Genomic DNA, 22,118 nt, shown 5'->3' with positions numbered 1-22,118 from the left:
AATACGTGGATAGTGAAGAAGGCATGCTGTCTGTAAAGACTGGCTTCATTACTCAGAAGTTGGCGTGAATTGATTACTCTAAGCCATCAGGTGAAACTACAGCACAGATAAGGATGCTGCTGAGAAATTTGCATCCAGGTCCCAAGGATTAGTTGCTGCAGGTGATGATGATGAAACTCAGATATTAATGTTGATGGGACAGGTTGGAACTTGTGCCATAAAAGATGTCAGGTCTCGACATGGTTATGAAGAAGAGGCTAAACACGGAGTAACTGTGTTTTCCCTGTTTGCATTGGGTGACTTTAAATTAAAACCTGTGTGTATCCATCAATCTGAGAATCCTAGAACATTAAACAGTCCTGAAAAAGCATGTCAACCAGTCATTTAGCACATAAACAAAAGATCATGGGCTATAGTATCATTGTTTCAAAACTCAGATGAATTGTGTTTTTGTCCAGAAGTATGCAAAATAATTTAACTTTTGAAGCACAACCCCTACAGTTATATTCTCTCAAGAACTTGCATGAAAATGGCAAAATTTGCTTTTCAATAGCTTTTGAAGCATGTTATTGTAAGTGGACTTTCAGACTGATTATTGGTGCTACAACCAGAGATCAAGCATTTTCTGTAGCTGAATTTTGGAAGAAACACAAGATGAAGCATGCATTAGAAACAAGCATTACAGTGGAAAGTAACAGTGAGTAATAACGGCAGAAACTTTTGCCACACTGTGCAAATGACACTGCAGGGTTTAAATCAAATGTAAATAGAGTTATAGAAGAAATAGTTGACAGCGGGAACGTTGACACTGCCACCATATGAAAGACAAGATGTGCGGCCCTAGGAATTTGCTGCTACTGCTAAGTTGCTTCAGTAGTGTCCAACTCTGTGCGACCCCACAGACGGCAGCCCACCAGGCTCCCCAGTCCCTGGGATTCTCCAGGCAAGAATACTGGAGTGGGTTGCCATTTCCTTCTCCGATGCATGAAAGTGAAAAGTGAAAGTGAAGTCCCTCAGTCGTGTCCCGTGTCCAACTCTTCGCGACCCCGTGGACTGTAGCCTACCAGGCTCCTCTGTCCATGGGAGTTGCCAGGCAAGAGTACTGGAGTGGGGTGCCATTGCCTTCTCCGCCTAGGAACTTAGTGAAGGCAAATTTTTTTTTTTTTTTTTGCTTAAATGAGGCAAGTGACTATGATGAAAAGGACGAAGATATCCCAGATCAAGTGATGCCACTGAATATCTTAACAGTAAAGCAACTCTTGGAGATAATTCACAAAGGATAAAGTGTTGGCAATTGATCCAAACTTAGAAAGGAGTGTGGCAGTTTGTCAAGGTATAGAAGAGATTCTCTTTTAGAATCATAAGTTACACCACATGAAGACGACAAGCCCTGTTCAAACTACACTTGATAAGTTTTTTTCACAAATAAACACTTTAATTCTGTTTTAATGTTTTAAATTACAGTGTGAAAGTGAAGTTGCTTAGTCGTGTCTGACTCTTTATGACCCCTTAGCTCACCAGGCTCCTCTGCCCATGGGATTCTCCAGGCAAGACTACTAGAGTGGGTTGCTGTGTCCTTCTCCAGGGGATCTTCCAGACTCAGGGATCAAACCTGGGTCTCCCACACTGCAAGCAGACTCTTTACCAGCTGAGCTACCAGGGAAGGCCCCAAATTACAGTATACTAAATAATTTAGTAAATTACAGTATACTAAATAAATATTAATTCTACCATTTTTTAATTTCCTTATATTTTTTTGAAAAATCCCAAAGGTCCTGAAACAATTGAAGCCTTTTCTCATTAATTATTAAGATTATTTTGCACAATTTTGGCTTTTACATTCATTTTTATGGTCCTACACCACCTCACAGACTACCTGTACTAAAAATAAAAGTTCTTCATCTCCCATTGCCAACACTGCAGCAACCATTACCAGCTGCTTTGTTGTCTATGTCTTGCTATATTGTTAGACTCTTCATGGTGTTTCCCATTAACATGCTACCCATTATTCTATTGGGTTGGCCAAAAAGTTCATTTGGGTTTTTCCATAAGATGGTACAGAAAATCCCGAACAAACTTTTTGTTCAAACCAATACATGATACTTTGTTCTCCACTACCCTGGCTTTGTTTCTAGTCTGCAGTGTTGGCAAAGGTGTCCTTTTCTTTTCCTTCTGTCTTGTGTGTGTGTGTGGGGGGGGGGATTTTTTAGGTTTTCTGACTCACAAAGAATAACTCTGCTAACTCAACTCTATCACCCAATTCTTGTTACTTCCCCCCACCCCATACCATTTCCAAGTCTAGTTAATCTAGTTCAGTGGTTATCTTTGGTTCCTAGAGCATGTACTTGAGTCCCATCATTAACCCCCAAGGTCTTATCAAAGGCCTTTTATACGTTTGCCTTTTCAAACATGTTCCTCGTTCTTTTATGTTCCAAGAAGCATTGTTATTGCCAGCGTTCAAGTTTTGTTCTTCTCCTGTAGCACCTTGGGCTTCCCTTGTGGCTCAGCTGGTAAAGAATCCCCCTGCAATGTGGGAGACCTGGGTTCAATTCCTGGGTTGGGAAGATCCCCTGGAGAAAGGAAAAGCTACCACTCCAGTATTCTGGCCTGGAGAATTCCATGGACTGTACAGTCCATGGGGTCGCAAGGAGTCGGAAACGACTGAGTGACTTCCACTTCACTTTAAGTGCCTTGGCGAGAGGAGATGACTTAAAGGAAGAGAAGCCCCGGCCCCTAAGAGACTAGCAGTGAAAAGCCTTAGGATATCACGATGACGGGGAGTAGGGAGCAAAGAGGACAGAAGGAAGTGATGAGACCGTTTCCCCAGGGAACATAAAGGAGGAACGCTCTGGATGGTGAGAGGCAGTGATGACAGTAAAAAGGGAAGCAGGCAGGCGCGTCCGAATGGCCACAGAGAGATCAGAAGGCCAGAGTCTTGGGAGATGTGTGCACTCCATGTTATCCCTGCGCTCCCAGCTCGCCTGGGCTGCAGGACCTGGTGAACTGGAGCTGGAAAGTGTCTCCTCTCAGCTGATGGAAGTGGTCAGAACAGAACGACAGATCCTCCTTCCAGTGATAAAACTTGTCATACAACAGGGAAGATGCAGAGAACTTTCTTTACATAAACTCTGGGTTTAAGAAACTTCTGTGATCTGATTTGGGGGCCTAAGCAAGTAAGTAGCCCAAGAGCTCAAGCAGCTGATTTACAATAAATAAACTTTTGGAACCCAACTCCAGTGTAAATTAGAATGTGTTCAATTTCTTTTATTATTTTTCATTTCATTGTTTGAATTGACCCAAATGACTTTGGAAGTCTCTTCCGTCTTGACTGTGTTACGGTGTGTAGGTTGCCCAAAATTATTAAATTGAATCTAAATGTTTTCAATTTCATGAAGAGATGTTGGGTATTTTCTAGGTCATTGTACAAAAGTGATTTGTGATCTAGCTTATAATTTTATAATGTAATTACGCATAGAATTAAATTATTGAATAAGGTGGCAAGATTAGTGGGCGTGGTTTGCTCTAATGTTACAGGTTGTATTAATTTTAGAAAAAATGAAATTAGTGTTCCAATGGACAAGTGAGCTAAGCCCCTGAATTACTCTATTCAGTTGGGACAGACTCAATTTAACAAAATGGTACTTTTAGAGTTTTTGAGGGTAATGAGAAAATGGAACTGAAATTAAAATTCTCTCATGCCGTTTGGACAAAATAATTTCTGTGAGCAGCAATTAGGCAGGTCCCTATAAGAAATTCACTTTCTGCTCTAAATTTCATTTAGTAAGACTTCATAATCTTAAACTGCCTATTACTTTACTTGTAAAATATTATAACTTAATGGCAGGTCAGTGTCCTCTGTGATTATGTGATTCAACATTTTTTTTTTTTTTTAAGTAATGGGAAAAGAAAGAAGAGATTGGGAACTGGTCTTCAAAAGACAAAGTTTGAAGTAAGCTAGAGATTCTGCTTTCTTAAAAATCGAGGCTATTTTAGAAAAGTCTTAAGGCAGTCTGCACTGTTGGAGAAAATCCCTGTGATACGTATGACTTTGGAATAAGTCCTTTCTTGTGGGTATGGGTCCCGGAAGGGCTCTGGTTTAGGCCAGCATGACCCTAAACCATATCATGGGGATGCTCCTCAGTGGAGTCAGCTCTGCCTGGTACTCCTTGACCTTGATTGGCTTCTGGGGACATGGATAGATGTTTTCAAAAACCAGGCAAATTATGACTGGCTGGCTTCCAGTTCTGTGTGACAGCCTCCAGTGTGTGGTGTGACTTCCACACCCTCATTACCATAATGAGACTTATCCTGACCAATGATGCCCTGTAGAAAAGGTACACTGGGGGCATTTCATAAACCAGAAGTACTAATAAGTGTTACTGGGGACGATTGCAGACGTATTGCATGCGTGATAAATCACTTCAGTAGTGTCCAACTCTTTGCAACCCCGTGGACTATAGTCAGCCAGGCTCCTCTGTCCATGAGCTTCTCCAGGCAAGAATACTGGAGTGGGTTGCCATTCCCTCCTCCAAGGGATCTTCCCAACCCAGGGATCGAACCCGTGTCTCTTAGGCCTCCTGCATTGGCAGGCGGGTTCTTTACCACTAACGCCACCTGGGAAGCCCATTGCAGAGGTATTAACAACTAATAAATGTTAGCCTCATCTCAGCACTATATTCACAAGCTTTACCTCTAATGGACCATCAAGAAACATTTCTTTTGTTCCAGAGTCTCACATAAACTGGGTAAACACCCATGGGAGCTCAGACCACTGTTGGGCAGTGCTGATGTGAGGGTCAGGGGTTGGGGGACGGGGGGCGGGCAGGGGTGAAAGGCCTCTCCCAACTTGGAGAGGCACATTCGTGTCAAGGCGTGGAAGGGCCTCTCGATGAAGGTTTGGTATGTAGAAAGTGGAAAGCCAAGTTGGTAAGCTTTCTTTTTTTTCCTCCCAAATTCCACTCTGATAACAGCAGAAAAGCATATTTGGCCTGCGTGGCATTACAGGATTTGAGCATTAGAGGTCAGGGACTGGCTCGAGGAGCTGTCGAAGCCAGGCCCTGTCCAGCCTCAGCGGCGAGGTCGGAACAAACCAAGGAGTGGGTGCGCTGCTTCTGTGGGCGACGTGTGTTTCGTTTTTCAGGAGTACAGCAGGCCTTTTGAAGGCAGTTTAAGGAATGGGTGTGGAGGGGGTGTGGGGAAGGAAACCTCAGCAGCATGCTCTTAGAGATTTCCTGTTGTATAAACGCTACATACTTCTCATGCCTTCAGACTCAGCAAACGGGAGCGGAGCCCGTTGGGGCTGAAATTTAATTACTGTTACAAAGAAAGAATGTAGAAACCCTATAGGTAATGAAGGAACTTAAAAAACTGGCACAAAGTACAAGTTTTAATTTTTCATCCAAACCCTACGTGTGGTGTTTGAAATAGGGGATCATGAAAATACTTGAACAAAAAAATAAGTGTGTTTGTTTTTTTTTTTTTTTTTTTTTTTAATGCTCTGCTTTAAATTCGTAAGACTTTCTGTTTTAGTAGAAGTGTCCATCTTCGGGGGGGACATTCCGGATGATAAAGCGCCGCTTTATTGTGTCCCCGAAGTAACCTGACACATTTGTGTGTCTCAAGTGTGCTGTGTGCTTGGGGCAGACCCAGAGCACCACTGATACCCTGACACTACACACTTCCTTCTTCTAGTTTTGTACTCTATTAAATTCTCTCTTTCTCTTACTTACGTTCCCTTTCCTTCCCCCCACCGCCATTCCAACTTAGCCCATTCAATCTATACCAGTAGCTGAAAGAAGCAGCTACTGAAAGATTTTTCTCCCTCTCATTTTCAGAAAATCGGCAGAACTGCGTAAGGCCCTTGGGGCAGTTGTGCGTCCTGGCCTGCGGCATTCAGGGCTGAGAGTGATGGTTTTTGTTACACAGATGCCGTATCTGCGAGTTCATTGCAAGTGTCCTGAGGGACCACGATAGACCTGGTGGTGTCACAGTTCTGGATTCAAGACCTGGCTCCTCGCTTAGCAGCCCATTCTGGACAGTGCTCTTCATTTCTGTGACCATAAAGTGTTCGTAAAATGGGAACTCATTGTATTTACTGCACAGGATGTTTTGACACACGGAGGAGCTGGGATCCAGGGGTGAAGCAGGCCCGGATCAGCGTGTGTTTACAGCGTGCTTCCGCCGGACCACAGGACTCTTATTCCAATTGCAGTGTGCATAGGGCCATCCCTGGGGGAGACGGGTCTGCGGGCTGACCGAGGAGTATGGCTCTTCTCGTGTGAATGGGGGTGCTGGTTATACAAGGGCCTCTACTGACTTGAAAGAACCTAATGTTGTCTACTGGAACCACACGTGCTTAGGAAGAGACTCATTTATCAAACGTTTGCTGAGCACCCACTATGTGCCAGGCATTGTGGGGAGTCAAACACCAAATCATTTCATGATTCAGACTGTTACACCCATAACTCAAATGCACAGCAGAAGTGATCTTCGAAAGGGGATACAAATTTCCAGTGCGATCTGTGTCGATGGAAGGAGAGACATTTGCTGTAGGTGGGCCCTGACATGTCCTGGTGTGTTGGGGGAGCCCCAGTTTATTCCTAATGTCCCAGTGTCCTACCAATTAGCATTCACTGTCACTGTCAAAATTGTCCCAGTTTGGATGATATATGGTTCCTTTAGCTTTGAGGATCAGGTAAAACTTGACCTTTTGGAGCTAGAGAGCAGTCCATGTAAAGATAATACTATGAGCAAAACACACGGGCACCAGGAAGACTGGTATTCTTGAGAGAAGCATGTTTAGGGACTTCTCTAGTGGTTAAGATTCTTTGCTTCTAATGCAGGGGATTTGGGTTTGATCCCTAGTCAGGGAACTAAGGTCCTATATGCCATGTGGCACAGCCAAAAGAAAAGAAAAACAGGTTTAGTTTGTAGCTTTGGCAACAAGAAAGGGACTCTTTGGCGATAACAGTTGGGAAGGTAGGTTGAGGTCAGATTCTGAATGTCCTGAATGCCAGACCACATCCCTTGGATGTTATGTAGTTGGCACTAGAAGTCAGGGAGTGGCTTTTCTTTTTTTTTTTAAGATTTAAAAAGATCCTTGTATTTTCTGCCAGATACAGCAAAGGGCTTTTGGGGGGGCACAAGGGTTTGAAACAGAATTGTTAGGGGGTCACTGCCAATAAAGAAGGCTGAGGGCTGAAGAATTGATGCCTTTGAATTGTGGTGCTGGAGAAGATTCTTTAGAGTCCCTTGGACAGCCAGGAGATCAAACCAGTCAATCCTAAAGAAAATCAACCCTGAGTATTCATTGGAAGGACCGATGATAAAGCTGAAGCTCCACTACTTTGGCCACCTGATGTGAAGAGCCGATTCATTGGAAAAGCCCCTGATGCTGGAAAAGATTGAAGGCAAAAAGAGAAGAGAGTAGCAGAGGATGGGATGGTTAGATAGCATCACCAACTCAATGGACATGAATTTGAGCAAGCTCCGGGAGACAGTGGAAGACGGAAGAGTCACAAAGAGATGGAAATGACTTAGCGACTGAACAGCAACAACTGCCAGTTAAGGATCATTTAGATTTCTGTCTGAATCAGTGGGAAAATAAGATATGAATTACAACACACTGGAAGGTTGCAAAATCTAAAATATCATCAAGCTTGAAAGCGTTAATTGACTTTGAGTCTTTGACTCAAACCCAGTTGTTTTATAGTTGAAGAAAACTAACAGTCAAAGAGATTGCTAAGTGTTAGAGCTCTCCCAGCAGGAAAAGGCAGGGTCAAACCCAGATGCTCTGATTTTCGGTGTGGTGGGTATTTCGGTTCACTGTAGAGCTGTATCTTGGGAGACCCTACGATTACTTCTGGTCCACACATCCATGTATCTGTGTCTTGGCTTAGTTGTGATGGAGTGAAAAACGTCTACATCAACATCAAGGATGTTGAAGCTTATTTTTTTAAGTGTCTGGTGTCTAGAAATTCTTTGAAGAAAATAGACATTAAGGACAGATTGTTAAGCCAGTCATCCCCTCCCTGTCTGTCACTGAATGTGAGGGTGCACGCCGGCTGTGGTAGAAATCGTCCAGGACAGAAGTCTAAAACGAGGAGAGATACCACTTTCACACATTGAAACAGGATTTTAAATCATGGCATGTGTAGAACTACAAGAGTTTTTTTTTTTTTTTTTTTTTTTAATTATCTCTAAATATGAAATATCTTTTTTACATCATAAAGTATTATGAAGTCTATATCTTTGCATTTAAAAAAACTTTTGAAAATATTAAAATTAACAAGATTGATCAAGCAAGTACAAGCTTAGAAATCTTTGGCATGAAAGAACTTTAATTACATAATCACATTTTTGGTACTCATTGTAATTAAATGCATTGCTATAAAGATGTTTGAGGAAGAAAAGACAGGCCTGTCATAATTTTTATACTTTTTGGAAAGTTAGCTTAGGTTTTTTCATCACCATATTTTTAGATGTCCATCAGAGAATTTCTGAAATACAGTTTTGGAATGACTCTGGTGTACCCAAACGATGGAGTGTAAATCTTGATGCATATAATCCCAGGTAGTTTATATAAAATAGTTTTTGTATTAAAGGAGGTAATTTTGGAGATTCAAGACCTGGGGTAGAGACATGGAAGTGTGAAGTGTTACAGCTTTCCTTTGTAAACCAGAGAATTGCTGAGTATCTGATAGTTGAATACTCAGTATGAATATCAAAATAATATGTTTTTACCCCAGAAATTTTTGAAGCCCGATTCTAGCTTACTTTAACATAAACAGTCAGGTTGCTGTTCACCTGTGTAAGGAAGCAGCTGTCAATAGTTTCTCAGGATACCAATCTGAGCTTCAAAAGAAGAGCCTACTTCAAAAGGCTGATTTTATTTTCTTCGGAAAATGGGTTTTCAAGGTACTTAGAGAAGACAGTAGTAGGTTTGTTGGACAAAATGAGCATAAAGCCGCAGCAGAAATAATGATGAGAGGAGGATTCCAGATGTACAGTCCAGGTGCTTATTCACTTAAAAAAGACAAAAACGTTAGGTGAACAGTTGCTGTGCTGGCCGGAGAGCAATTTCTACTCTCTGGAAAACAGTGGGTTTTCCAGAAAACAGTGGGTCCTCTTTGACACAACATCAGCTTAAAACGTCAGATTCAGGAGGCAGACTGACCCACCACTCTTCACCCGTTGACCACTTTTACATATTTAATGGCTTTTCGTGGTATTCACCTCTGTATTTTTAAATAACACTTGGATATGTCTCGATTTTTCAGTTAGTAGACTTGGAGAATTGACTTCCCACTGCGGGTGAGGACTCTGCTCTCCTAGGTGCCCTCCCCATGTACACATTCCCCTTCCTTTCATCCTTGGAGTATTATTTGTTCTGTTCAGTCACTTGGTTGTGTCCGACTCTTTATAATGCCATGGACTGCAGCACTCCAGGCTTCCCTGCCCTTCACTATCTCCTGGAGCTTGCTCAAACTCATGGCCATGGAGTCAGTGATGCCATCCAACTATCTCATACTCTGTGGCCCCCTTCTCCTCCTGCCCTTAATCTTTCCCAGCAATTGGGTCTTTTCCAATGAGTTGGCTCTTCGCATCAGGTGGCCAAAGTATTGGAGCTTCAGCTTCAGCATGAAGTCAGTATTCAGTGTTTACATTTTTTCTGGCTATGTAAATATTGTTTCTGGATGACCGATCTGGTATACTACAGTTGAATTTCCTTTGGCTCTCTCTGTAGTTAATAATTGTCTCTTTTTTCCATTGGCTTAATTTTTTGTGTCCCTGTCACCCATTTACTGCCAGAGCCTCCGTTCAGCACATTTAAGCACAACAGGTATTCTCTCAGTTTCACACCTGCTGCTCCTCCTGTTCTTGGTCTCCAGTTCAACCTGGTAAGTCACGTAACAGAACTGTTGCATGAATCATACACTCATGGGATGTCCATTTACTAAAAGTTGAAACACTTAAATGTTTAAAACCCTTGTCTTCCAGTTTTCTTGATTTTGTCTCTCATTTTGGTGGAGTTGCTTTAGAAAGGAGACCTTGGAGATAAATTCGTTGAGTCTTTGCATCTCAGAAAATGCTGCTTTATTCTATTCTCATACCTGACTGATATTTTACCTGGGGATGTAACTTCAGATTGGAAATACTTTGTACTAAAAAATGTGACCATATTTTTCTACTGACTTCTTAGCCTCCAATCTTGTGTTTGAGAAGTCTGGTGCCTTTCTGATTCTTTCCACCCAACCTCCTACCCCCCGTTTTATTGAGAAATAATTGACATGCAGCACTTTATCAGTTCAAGGCATACAGAATGATGGTTTGATTTATATATATGGTGAAATGATCACCACCACGGGTTCAGCTATTTCATAGTGTATCTCAACCAATACACTAAAAAGAAAAGGAATAAAAAAGAAAAACTTGTCTTCTTATGGAGAACCCTTAAGATTGACTCTCTTGACAACTTCCTTGTATATCGCACAGCAGGGTTCGCTGCCGGTGGTCAGTGTACTCAACGTCATCATGCTCGTCGTCACTGTGCTCGACGTCATCATACTCGATGTCATCGTGCTTGACGTCACATCCCTAGCACTCAGTTACGTTCAGCTGGGAGTCTGTGCCTTGGACCGTCTTCCTCCAATTCCTTCTTTCCTCACCCTCCTCCCCTGGCCACTACAAGTCTGATCTCTTTTCTTTGGGTTTTTTTGTTTTGTTATTTGTTTGTTTGCAGATTCCACAAATAAGTGAGATCATACAGAATTTGTCCTTCTCTGTCTGACTTATTTCACTTAGCCTAATGCCTTCAGGGTCCATCCATGTTGTCACAGATAATAGGATTTCCTCATTTTCTTATAGTTGAATAATAGATGTATACACACACACACATATATATAGTTGTGCTATATATGGACCGATAGATAGCAGAACTTCTTTACCCATTCATTCATTGACGGACCCTTAGCTTATTTACATGTCTTGGCTATTATAAATAATACTACTCTGAGCGTAGAGGCGCAGATACGTTTTGAAGTTAGTGTTTTATTTCCTTTGGATGTATTTCCAGAAGTGGAATTGCTGGACCATATGGTAGTTCTATTTTTTATTTTCTTGAGGATCTTCCATACTATTTTCAATAGTGGCTGTACAGTCCTGCCCCGAGTTCACAGGGGTTTCCTTTTCTCCATATCCTCCCATTTATTATCCCTTGTCTTTTTGGTGATGGCCGTTCTAACACTCATGAGGTGATATCACAGTTTTAATTTGCATTCCCTAGTGACTAGTGCTGTTGAGCATCTTTTCCTGTGCCTATTGGCCTTTCCTGTGTCTTCTTTGGAAAAAAAAATCCAAAGAAGACCATCCAGAACAATGGTCCTGTGCCCATTTTTTTTTTTTTAATTCGGCTATTTGTTTATTTTTGCTGTTGAGTTTTAGCTTTGCTTTTAGCTTTAGTTTGCTTTGGCTGTTCAGTCTTTTGTGGTTCCGTATAAATTTTAGGAGTATTTTCTTTACTTCTACTTAACAGAAAACTCATTGTTATCTGAATAGGCATTGCATTGAATCTATAGATTGCTTTTGGTAGTATTGACATTTTAATGATATTAATTCTTCCAATCCAAGAAAACAGGATACTTTTCCATTTATTTCTGTCATCTGCAATTTCTTTCATCAGTGTCTTATAGTTTTCAGAGTACAGGTAGGTCACCTCTGTAATTAAATTTATTCCTAGGTATTTTACTGGTTTTGATGCCATTGTAATTGAGATTGATTTCTTTATTTCTTTGTCAGAAATTTGTTGTTAGTGTATAGCCTTTCTCCTGCATTGGCAGTCAGGTTCTTTACCACTACTGCCACCTAGGAAGCCCTTCAGTTCAGTTCAGTCGCTCAGTCGTGTCTGACCAACCTAGATAGGAAGCCCTAGCCTTTCTGATTCTTGATTTTTTTTTTTTTTGGTGACCTAGTTCTTGAAAGTTTCTAAGACTCTTCTCATTGCATCTATTGGAGAAGGAAATGGCAACCCACTCCAGTATTCTTGCCTGGAAAATCCCATAGATGGAGGAGCCTAGTAGGCTACAGTCCATGGGGTCACAAAGAGTCGAACACGACTGAGCGACTTCACTTTCACTTTCATTGCATCTATGTTCTAAAAGTCCACGTATTGTGCTTTGATGTGGGTCTTTTTTTTTTAAACAGTTCTTCTGGGTGGGCTATTTGTAATCAAGAAACCAGTTGTTCAGTTCAGAGAAATTTTCTTGTATTGCACCTTTGATAATATCATCCCTTTTCATGTGTACTTTGCTCTCTTTCTGGAACTTCTGCTACTCAGATAGTAGACCTCACGTTCCCCCTACCCCTCCCCATCAAGACTGGTCCTCTAATTTTTCTATCATTCTCTTTCTATTTGTCTTACTTTGTGGGAAATTTTCTTAATCTTCTAACACTTCAATAGATAGGATCACTTCTTCTATCATATTGTTCATTTTCAAAGGTCTTAAATTTCTTTCTCCAAATGTTTATTTTTAGACAATCTGTTATATCTCTCCGAAAATGGTAATTGATTAAATTTCCTTCAATTTCTCTGAACGAAGTTCAAATTTTCTCCTGTGCGTTAAATTGCATGTTTCATTGTTTTAGTGTATTTGTGTTAGATTCTGCTTTTATTTAAGAGGCCCAGTGTTCTTAACTTTTGCCTTAGAATAGCTAATACCAATCATTCTGGTTCTTCCACTCCTTCCAGGCACATGAGGGGATTAATTTCTCTGCCTCCGAGAGATGTGTTTTGGCCATGGGATGTGAAGAGTGTGGATGTACATGTAACCCCCTCCCACAAGACTGACTGATCGAGATCTGTCCATTTATCTAGCGTTGTAATGGAGGTACCAGTCACCCAAGATATATCCAGGAACCCTGAGCTGTACTGTGGAGGCCAGCTGCCCGGGAGAGTCATCCAGAACCACTTTGAACTTGGCTTGAGTGGGAAATCAGAGTCTGCTGTGTTCAGCCACTGAGACTTTGGTATTGTTTTTTATTATAGCACTCATTACCTGGCCTGACCTGAGTGATACAACTTGGTAAATGTAAGCCCCTCTCCCAGGGGTTATGAGAGCTGAGTAGGGATGGGGCGCCTGTACCAGCTGCCGGGAAGTGCAAAATCTCCGTGGCTAAGTCTCTCTAGAGAGGAAACCTTCAGTTTCACCCAGGTTGGGCAAAGGCAGGCTGATGGGCTGGCTACTTCTTAACAGACTTCCGGCCAGCCCTCCACAGCCACACCCAACTCTTCGAGGTCCATGAAGCCAGAATTCCAGACCTTTCAGGGGTTTGCATCATCAATCAATCAGCTGCCTGGCTCTCCCTTGCTGACTTAGGTTTCCTGTTTCACTACCTCAGTTACCACACGACTTTCCACCAGCCCAAATTTTGTGGCTCTTGTCCCCAAACCTGCCCTCTGTCCTTCTGTGCTTGATTTTTTAAAATCCCTTTTCTGCAGTTTTCTAGATGGAATGTATTGAATCTGTTGTGTTTATTGAAATTTCCTTAATGAGGGATTTTTTTCCCTTAATTTTTTCTTATGAAAAATTTGTAAATCTGACAATTTATCACCTTTCCTTTATTCTCTTCTCCCTCTCTGTTTAGATATGTGTGTGTATTGTGTTTATGTTGGGTTATTTTTTTTTTTTTTGCTATGACATTGGAAAGTAAGTTACAGATATCATGACCCGTCACTATTAACTAGTTCAGCATGCATTTTCCAAGGAAGAAGTATTCTCTTATAAACCATAATACCGATTATTACAACTATGGAAAATTTTTTTAAATCCTGTCATATCATCTAACATCTGTCATTCAACATCTAATATATTTAAATCACCCAATAATTCTTTTATCCTTTTTTTTTAATTAAAAATTGGGATCCAATTGAGATAAACATGCTACAGTTGGTTGTTATTTCTCTCCCTCTCTCTCTTTTTTTTTTTGGCCCCACCTGGAAGTTTGCAGCATCTTAGCTCCCTGACCAGGGATTGAACTTGTGTTCCCCTGCAGTGGAAGCACAGAGTCTTAACCCCTGGACTGCCAGGGAAGTCCCTCCTCAAGGTTTTCTTGTATTTTTTCTTTAAATTAATCTTGAGCAGTACCAACACCTATAGAACTGGATTAATAACTAAAAATGAGCCCCTGTTAAGGAGATGCTAGTAAAAGTATACAGGAATAGGGCAAACTTTATAAAGTAATTTGAATGGTTGGTGTTTCTCACTCAGGTGTCGCTAATCGAAAACCTAACCAAGCGATGCTGCGCACCTTGGGTGTGTTAACATTTTGGATAATGAAGCAGTCTTTGCTGCGATGAAGAACTGTATTTAGAGCCTGCTCAGCCCACCCGACAGCGGCCGGTGCGCTTGGCCAGCACTCAGCCTCATGACTTTTGTTTGCTTCGAGCTGAATTTGAGTCTGAGCTCAAAGGGCATTTCTGTTTATGACTAATGGGTGAGCTCCGAAGTTAGTGTAGTTATCAGACATTCCTGACATGCCACATGTCTAATTCCTAGTGCTCGGAGGACCTGGTGCCCTGCCAGAGGAAAACAGAGGCTGGAGGGCAAAGGAAACGCGGCCGCAGAAAGCCTTCCTATAAGTTATAAAAAGCCAATCCTGTGTTTAGCCAGCAGACCAAATGCTGGGGATGGAACTGATTTGTAGCATGTTAGCGCCATTCCTTGGGCCACTTACGAACATTTCTTCGTTTTCTGATACTTGATTCTCAGAATTCCATTCCTGTAGCTTTAAAAAAAGAAAAAAAAAAAAAAAAAGGAAAGAAATCTGTGATTCTTTTGGTTGTACTCAGAACCAGAATGAGGCACTTTTTAATGCAAAAGCCTATACTGAGAGGGTTTTAGAGTGTGATTGGGGGGATGGGGAGTTGGGCATGATGTCCATCAGTGCAGATTTAGTCCTCCACAGGGAAGACAGGCAGAGAAGACAGTTGTTGAGCACGTGTTGGACGTAGCCGTTGTTCTGGGCCCCAAAGACTCCTGCGGTGGACAGAACAGGTCATAGGGAGGCAGGATGAAAGATAATCTTTAAACTACATGGATGTACCACTAAAACATGCTAAACGAAGGCAGGCACAAGAAAGCACAGATTTCCATTTGTATACAAGTCCAGGAAAAGTAAATCTGTAGAGACAGAAAGTAAATTAGTGGTAGCCGGAGACAGGGGAGACGGAGTTCCCAGTGGTGCAGTGGTAAAGGATCCCCCTGCCACTGCAGGAGATCTGGGGGTTCAGCCTCGTGGGTCAGGAAGATCCCCTGGAGGAGGAAACGGCAACCCACTCCAGTATTCTTGCCTGGGAAATCCCATGGACAGAGGAGCCTGGCGGGCTACAGTCCATGGGGTTGCAAAGAGACACGACTAAGCACAGCAGCTGGAACAGGGGCCATCTTTTGGGGTGGTCAGAATTGCTATTATACTTAGATTGTGTTTGTATAGATTGTATACTTAGATTGTATACTTGTTTTAACTCTATACATTTACTAAAAATTTCTGATTTGTACACTTACAGTGGGCAAATTTTCTGGTATATAAATTAAACTTCAGTAATGCTATGAAAAAAAAAAAAAGCTCTAGGCTTGGGATTATTAAATTCCAGCATGACCCGTAGCTGCTACCTGTGGTCAGAGTGACCAGGGGCACGAAGGTGGGTAGTTACCGTGGACTCAGTGGAAAGGAGAGAGACCACGTCCATGGGTCTCTGCGCTGGCTAGCTTTCCTGGACTCTGGAGGTTACATCCCCTGGTAACAAACAGTGAATCTCCAGACATAAAAGAGAAATGGGCGCTTTGGCTCCGGGAGCCTAGCCCGTGTTGTTGTTACAAGGATGACTTTGTGTTCCCCTCAGCTCTGCCCACGGTCACAAAGACACTGGTGTTCATCCATGACACCGCAGAGGCACAGTCCAAGTGTTTGTCTCCAGGGCAAATGTTTAGCCCCCGGCCGGCAAGGCGATTTCTATGCAGCTCCCACCTAGGGGACAGGCGCTCATGGTCTGCAGAAGCAGTGGTGGGACCAGAGCCAGACTTCGTGTGTCTCATGTGTCCGAGAGCTTGAGAGAGGCTGTCGGTAAACATTGGAAGACCCAACGGACGCATGAATGAAATGTCTCTTTGTCGGTAGTTTTATTGTTACTTCCTATTGGCAGGGATAAAAAGGCTAAAGACTGACGTGTCTTGTGGTTGTTTTTCCTCTTCCAGTTGAAGTTGGTTTCCTCCGCATCCTTTCCAGGACCTCCTTTTATCCCCCTAAACATGGGCACATCCCAAGGCCTTGCCTGGCTCATCAGTCTCACCCATTATCTGATCTCCACCTGGAAATTTCACCCCGCTTCTCACCTGCCTTGTCCCTCTGGCAGCTGGCACACGACATATTTTTACGTTAATTGATTATCATTTTGCTTACCTGTGCTGGTATCAACACACTCCTTTGAAGCTGCAAATCGTAGCCTTGTGGATGGACTTTATCGGTTCCTGCTCTCACGTCTGTTGAGTACACTGAGTAACACCCCCAACGTTTCATTACCCAGCTTTTCCGCTTTCAAATATCTGGCAGGGCTGCCGGCCCCAGGAGCCTCAAATCCTGTTATTTTGTTTCCCTGCCCTCCGCGTAGCCCCCACCTCGGTCACCTTCCTCTTTGTCACTGTGGTCGCCTCCTCTCCGCAGGTGGAAGGGAAGATGGGGTTCCGTCTCAGCCTCTCTGCAGCTCTCACAGGTGTGAGGATCCCTGAGGATCCTGTGGAAAGCATGACCGTGCCCTCCCCATTTCCAATTTAGTAGTTTGTGGGGAGGAACTTAATAACTTGAATTTCTACCCAGGTCCCAGGTGGCGCTAACGCTCCTGGTTCAGGGACCCCACTTTGAGACCCGCTTCTTTTATGCACCCGGTCCCTCACACTCAGGTCGGCTTTCCTAAATTAAAATTTGCCCCAGGTCTGCATTCCTTGCTGAGGTCTTCTATTCAGCCTAGGACTGTATTTCCCCAGGTAGGTGTAGTGGAGTAGGAAAGTCACAGTAAGTAATTTTTAGTCTTTTTTTTCCCCCCTACTTTTCAAGTCTTCTTATTAGATCAAGGAGATCTAATGGTGCTAATATTATGTCTTTAGCACCTTTCTGATACTTGCTGGTGTTATTCAGTCACTCAGTCGTGTCCAACTCCTGTGACCCCATGGACTGTAGCACACCAGACTTCCCTGTCCCCCACCATCTCCCAGAGCTTGCTCAAACTCTTGTCCATTGAGTCGGTGATACCATCCAACTGTCTCATCCTCTGTCTCCCCTTCTCCTCCTGCCTTCAATCTTTCCCAGCATCAGTCTTTTCCAATGAGTTGGCTCTTCGCATCAGGTGGCCAAAGTATCAGAGCTTCAGCATCAGTCCTTCCAATGAATATTCAGGATTGATTTCCTTTAGGATTGACTGGTTTGATCTCCTTGCAGTCCAAGAGGCTCTCAAGAGTCTTCTCCAACACCACATCAATTCTTCAGCGCTCAGCCTTCTTTATGGTCCAACTCTCACATCCATACATGACTACTGGAAAAACCATAGCTTTGACTAGACGGACCTTGGTCGGCAAAGTAATGTCTCTGTTTTTTAATACACTGTGTAGGTTTATCATGGCTTTTCTTCCAAGAAGCTAGTGTCTTTTAATTTCATAGCTGCTGTCACTGTCCACACTGATTTTGGAGCCCACGAAAAAGTCTGTCATTGTTTCCCCATTTATTTGCCATTAAGTGATGGGACCAGATGCCATGATTTTCATTTTTTTAATGTTGAGTTTTAAGTCAGCTTTTCCAGTCTCCTCTTTCACCTTCATCAAGAGGCTCTTTAGTTCCTCTTCACTTTCTGCCATAAGGGTGGTGTCATCTGCATATCTGAGGTTATTGATATTTCTCCTGGCAGTCTTGATTCCAGCTTGTGCTTCATCCAACCTGGCATTTTGCATGATGTACACTGCATATAAGTTAAATAAGCAGGGTGACAATTTACAGCCTTAACATACTCCTTTCCCAATTTTGAACCAGTCTGTTGTTCTAATACTTAATTGCTTTTTTAACAAAGAGAGCAAGCCATTAGCTCAAAGCTGCTGCCAGCAGTCTGATAAAATTTTATATTATGATTTTGTTTTCATTGTATTTATTTTCAATGGCAAGAGCTAAGGGGCTATAGCTTGAAACACTAGGTTAAGGGGTGGAATCCAGAAGTCCTAAAGAATTCTTGTATATCTTTTCTTCCAGTGGGTTTCATACTTCAGTTATTTTCATGTATCACATATAGTTCTTGGGATTTATCTGAAATTAATTTTGTTGTAAGGAAGAGATAGGATCTAGCTTTTATCCCCTAAGTGGCTATCCAATTAGCCTAACACTTTTAAATAATCAACCTTTTACTCATCATAAACAAAGTTTATGGATAAGTAATACCCTTGGAAAAATAGTTACAGCTTAATAAAGGATTAATATCAAAATATATTAAAAGTTGCCACAAATTGTTAAGAAGGACAAACAACATAATTTTTAAAAGGACAATTCACAAAAGTAGCAAAGAAGCATATAGAAAGATTATGAACCTTAGTGGTCATTATTAGATTCTGCCCCGCTTCCAGTTATCTTGTCGAGGAATGGTGGTATATGGTTAAATGAACCTTCGCTTACTTTGTGGTTGTTTTATTCACCAAGTTGTGTCCAACTCTTTGAGACCCCACAGACTGTAGCCCACCAGGCTCCTCTGTCCATAGGATTTTCCAGGCAAGAAGACTAAAGTGGGTTGCCATTTCCTTCTCCAGGGGATCTTTCCAGACCAGGGATCGAACCTATGTCTCCTGCATTGGTAGGCGGTTCTTTACCGCTGAGCCACCTGGGAAGCCTAGTTCCTTAAGTTTTGATAAAAGTAGCTTAGGTTCATGTAAGACTTCGGTAAGAATGAGGTTGAATCTAACAAGGCTCCGTCCACACAGAGGCTGGGCGAGCCGTGTGTCATCTCTTTGTTGTTGTGAAGGGTATGTTCTCCAGAGTGAATGTCAAGCTTCTTCCCATCCTGGTCCTTGAACAGCTGTTATCTGTGATGCAATCTGTAACGCCTGTGTGTTGTTTAAACTCTAGGTAGGAGAACAAGACCTTGGTGGTGGGTTTTTGTTTGTTTGGACAGTAATCTCTTAAGCCCTCTTCCTCTTCTAAACATTCCTACCTTCTCTGCCAACATATCCACTTAAATTCTCAAACTGTTTTCCAAAACCAAATAATCCGACAAGCAAACATTTCTTGGCACTTAGCAGAGAAAAGAGGTACAGGTTAAAGTGTTTGCTGACCTCTGTGTTTTCTCCTGGTAAAATACTTTTAAAAAAAAGAACTTGCTGAATTTTTAAAACACCTGAAATAAATTCTTTGCCCTCTTTGTAACTAAGAATCTGTTTTCTGTTTAGCTATTCATTTCTGATACATAATGTAATGATAGTCAACTAAAATAAATTATGAGACCAGGTATTTTGATTCAGGTTTTAAAGATGTTTTCCTCCTACCAACCTTCATATTATTCTTTTAGTTAATGCAATGTACTGGTACATCTGTGTAAACAGAACATTTTTTAAAATGACAGTTCTTCCATGGTGTCCTTGTTTTCATTTTTGTCTTCCTCTCTAACCTGCACCCACTCAGTCAGCCAACACAGATGCTATGCCGACTGCATGCGAGGAAGGCATTGGGCTAGAGATGCGGAGAAGGCTGAAGGGTCCCTGGCCTTGAGAAGCCCATAGGCTGATGGAAAAGACAGGAACCTAGTAAGATGCTTAAGGTGGCTCCTGAGTCTTTCTAGGGGTGGTCAGGTGGGATGGGGTTCGGGGAACACTGTGTAACAATTGCCCTCCTAGGTTACACGGGATCAACAGTGTAATGGTTTTTTAATACTGCCAAACTGTTTGTTAAAAGGATGTATCAAGTTACAGAATCACTAGCAATAAATGAAATGCACTGATTTCCCACATCCTCCACCAGAACTGAATTTCATCCTTGGGACAAAGCAAAACAAATCAAAAACTTGATATCCTGAGAGTCTTAAAAATCAAGCCTCATTATTGTTTTATTTGGCACTTATTTTTATTATTAGTGAAGTCGAGTATTTTCCCATGTTTTTATTATTTTACTTACTCCAAATAATCACTTGGAGTCTTGGCATTCTTAAAACTTGTTACTAATTTTATGAAACAGTTTATTGAGGTGAAATTCACAAAGCACAGAATCAGTCACTTTAAGGTGAACAGTTCAATGGCATATATGTGTTTGCAGTGGTGTCCAACCCCCACCTCTCTCTAGTTCCAAAACATTTCCATCACTCCACTACCCGTGGGCACTTGCCTATTGCTCCTCTCTGTGGCCCCTGGCAGCCATTGATCTTCTTTACATTTGCATGAGTTTATCTATACTGGATATTTCATATACATAGAATTATAATATGTGACCTTTGTGTTTGGCTTCTTTCACTTACCATAATGTTTGGAGGTTCATCCACATTGTAGCATATTCAGTATTTCCAGGTATTGACACTTCATTCCTTTTTATAGCTGAGTAGTATTCCATTGCCAGAGAAGGCAATGGCACCCCACTCCAGCACTCTTGCCTGGAAAATCCCATGGACGGAGGAGTCTGGTGGGCAGCAGTCCATGGGGTCGCTAAGAGTCGGACACGACTGAGCGACTTCACTTTCACTTTTCACTTTCATGCATTGGAGAAGGAAATGGCAACCCACTCCGGTGTTCTTGCCTGGAGAGTCCCAGGGATGGGGGAGCCTGGTGGGCTGCCGTCTATGGGGTCACACAGAGTCGGACATGACTGAAGCAACTTAGCAGTATTCCATTGCACATATATACCACACTTTGCTTATCCTTTCATCCACTGATGGACATCTGAGTTCTTTGCACCTGTTGGCTTTCAGTGGTGCTATGAACCTGCTGCTGCTGCTAAGTCGCTTCAGTCGTGTCCGATTCTGTGCAACCCCATAGATGGCAGCCCACCAGGCTCCGCCATCCCTGGGATTCCCCAGGCAAGAACACTGGAGTGGGTTGCCATTTCCTTCTCCAATGTATGAACCTGCAGGTACGTGTAATTGTCTGGGTACCCGTTTTCAGTTCTTTTGGTTATTCACCTCAGAATGGAATTGCAGGGTTATACAGTAATTCAGTGTTTAACTCATTGAGGAACTACCAAACTGTTTTCTATGGAGGCTGTACCGTCTTAGCTTCCCATCAACAATGTCCCATTTCTCTACATCCTCATCAACACTTGGTATTTCTGCTTTTTAAATTATAGCCATCCTAGCGAGTACCTCACTGTGGTTTTGATTTCCATTTCCCTGATGACTAATAATGTTGAATACTTGTTACTGTGTATTTTATATATAAGTGAGAAGATGAGAGAAAGAGAAAACCGTGTTTCTGAAGAACTTATTTTAAAATTATTCAAGTGTTCTTTGAGGGAAAACGTTTACTTAAAATTAAACGAAGTGGCCCAAATTTGAGAATTAGCAAGCTACTAATTTTGCTAAATATGTCACTGTTGTCATAATAGAGATTTCTGAAGCATAGGCTTTTGCTTCCAGTTTTTTTCCCCCCATGCTGCAAGTCTTGCAGGATCTTAGCTCCCCGGCCAGGAATTGAACCCTTACCTTTGGCAGTGAAAGTACAGAGTCTTAACCACTGGACTGCAAGGGAATGCCCTCCAGTTTCATTTTTAAGTTGAGTTTGTTTTCATTTTCTGCGTCACCTGGGTGGATTGCAGCTGTATAATGTGCCTTTAAACAATGGTTCTCAGAAGTGTGGTCCAGGGAACAACAGCTTGAGCATCGTTGGGGAACTCGTTACAAACGCAGATCCTTCCTTTCCCGTCTGCTCACTTCTCGCCGCTTGACGTTCCAGCCGCGCTCTTTGCACCCTGTGGCCGCGTCTTACACAATTGGGGACATCAAGGGCTTCCTGCTCACAGCCAAGGGGAAGGACACCAAATCTGTCCAGGTCAAGAAAAATAAGGAAAATGTGAAGTTTAAAGTTCAATACAGCAGATACCTTTACTCTTTGGTCATC

At 42.3% G+C, this 22,118-nt stretch overlaps 1 protein-coding gene across 1 annotated transcript in view; it reads left to right on the top strand.

Annotated features, from left to right (window-relative positions):
* WWC2 (WW and C2 domain containing 2) overlaps nucleotides 1–22,118 on the top strand; it is a 153,829-nt gene that overhangs the window by 56,767 nt on the left and 74,944 nt on the right. The gene's annotated exons all lie outside the window — the stretch shown is intronic.

The sequence above is a fragment of the Bubalus kerabau genome, chromosome 2 (genome assembly GCF_029407905.1).
Source record: "Bubalus kerabau isolate K-KA32 ecotype Philippines breed swamp buffalo chromosome 2, PCC_UOA_SB_1v2, whole genome shotgun sequence".
Taxonomy (NCBI): domain Eukaryota; kingdom Metazoa; phylum Chordata; class Mammalia; order Artiodactyla; family Bovidae; genus Bubalus; species Bubalus kerabau.
This window is presented reverse-complemented; position numbering and strand designations above follow the sequence as displayed.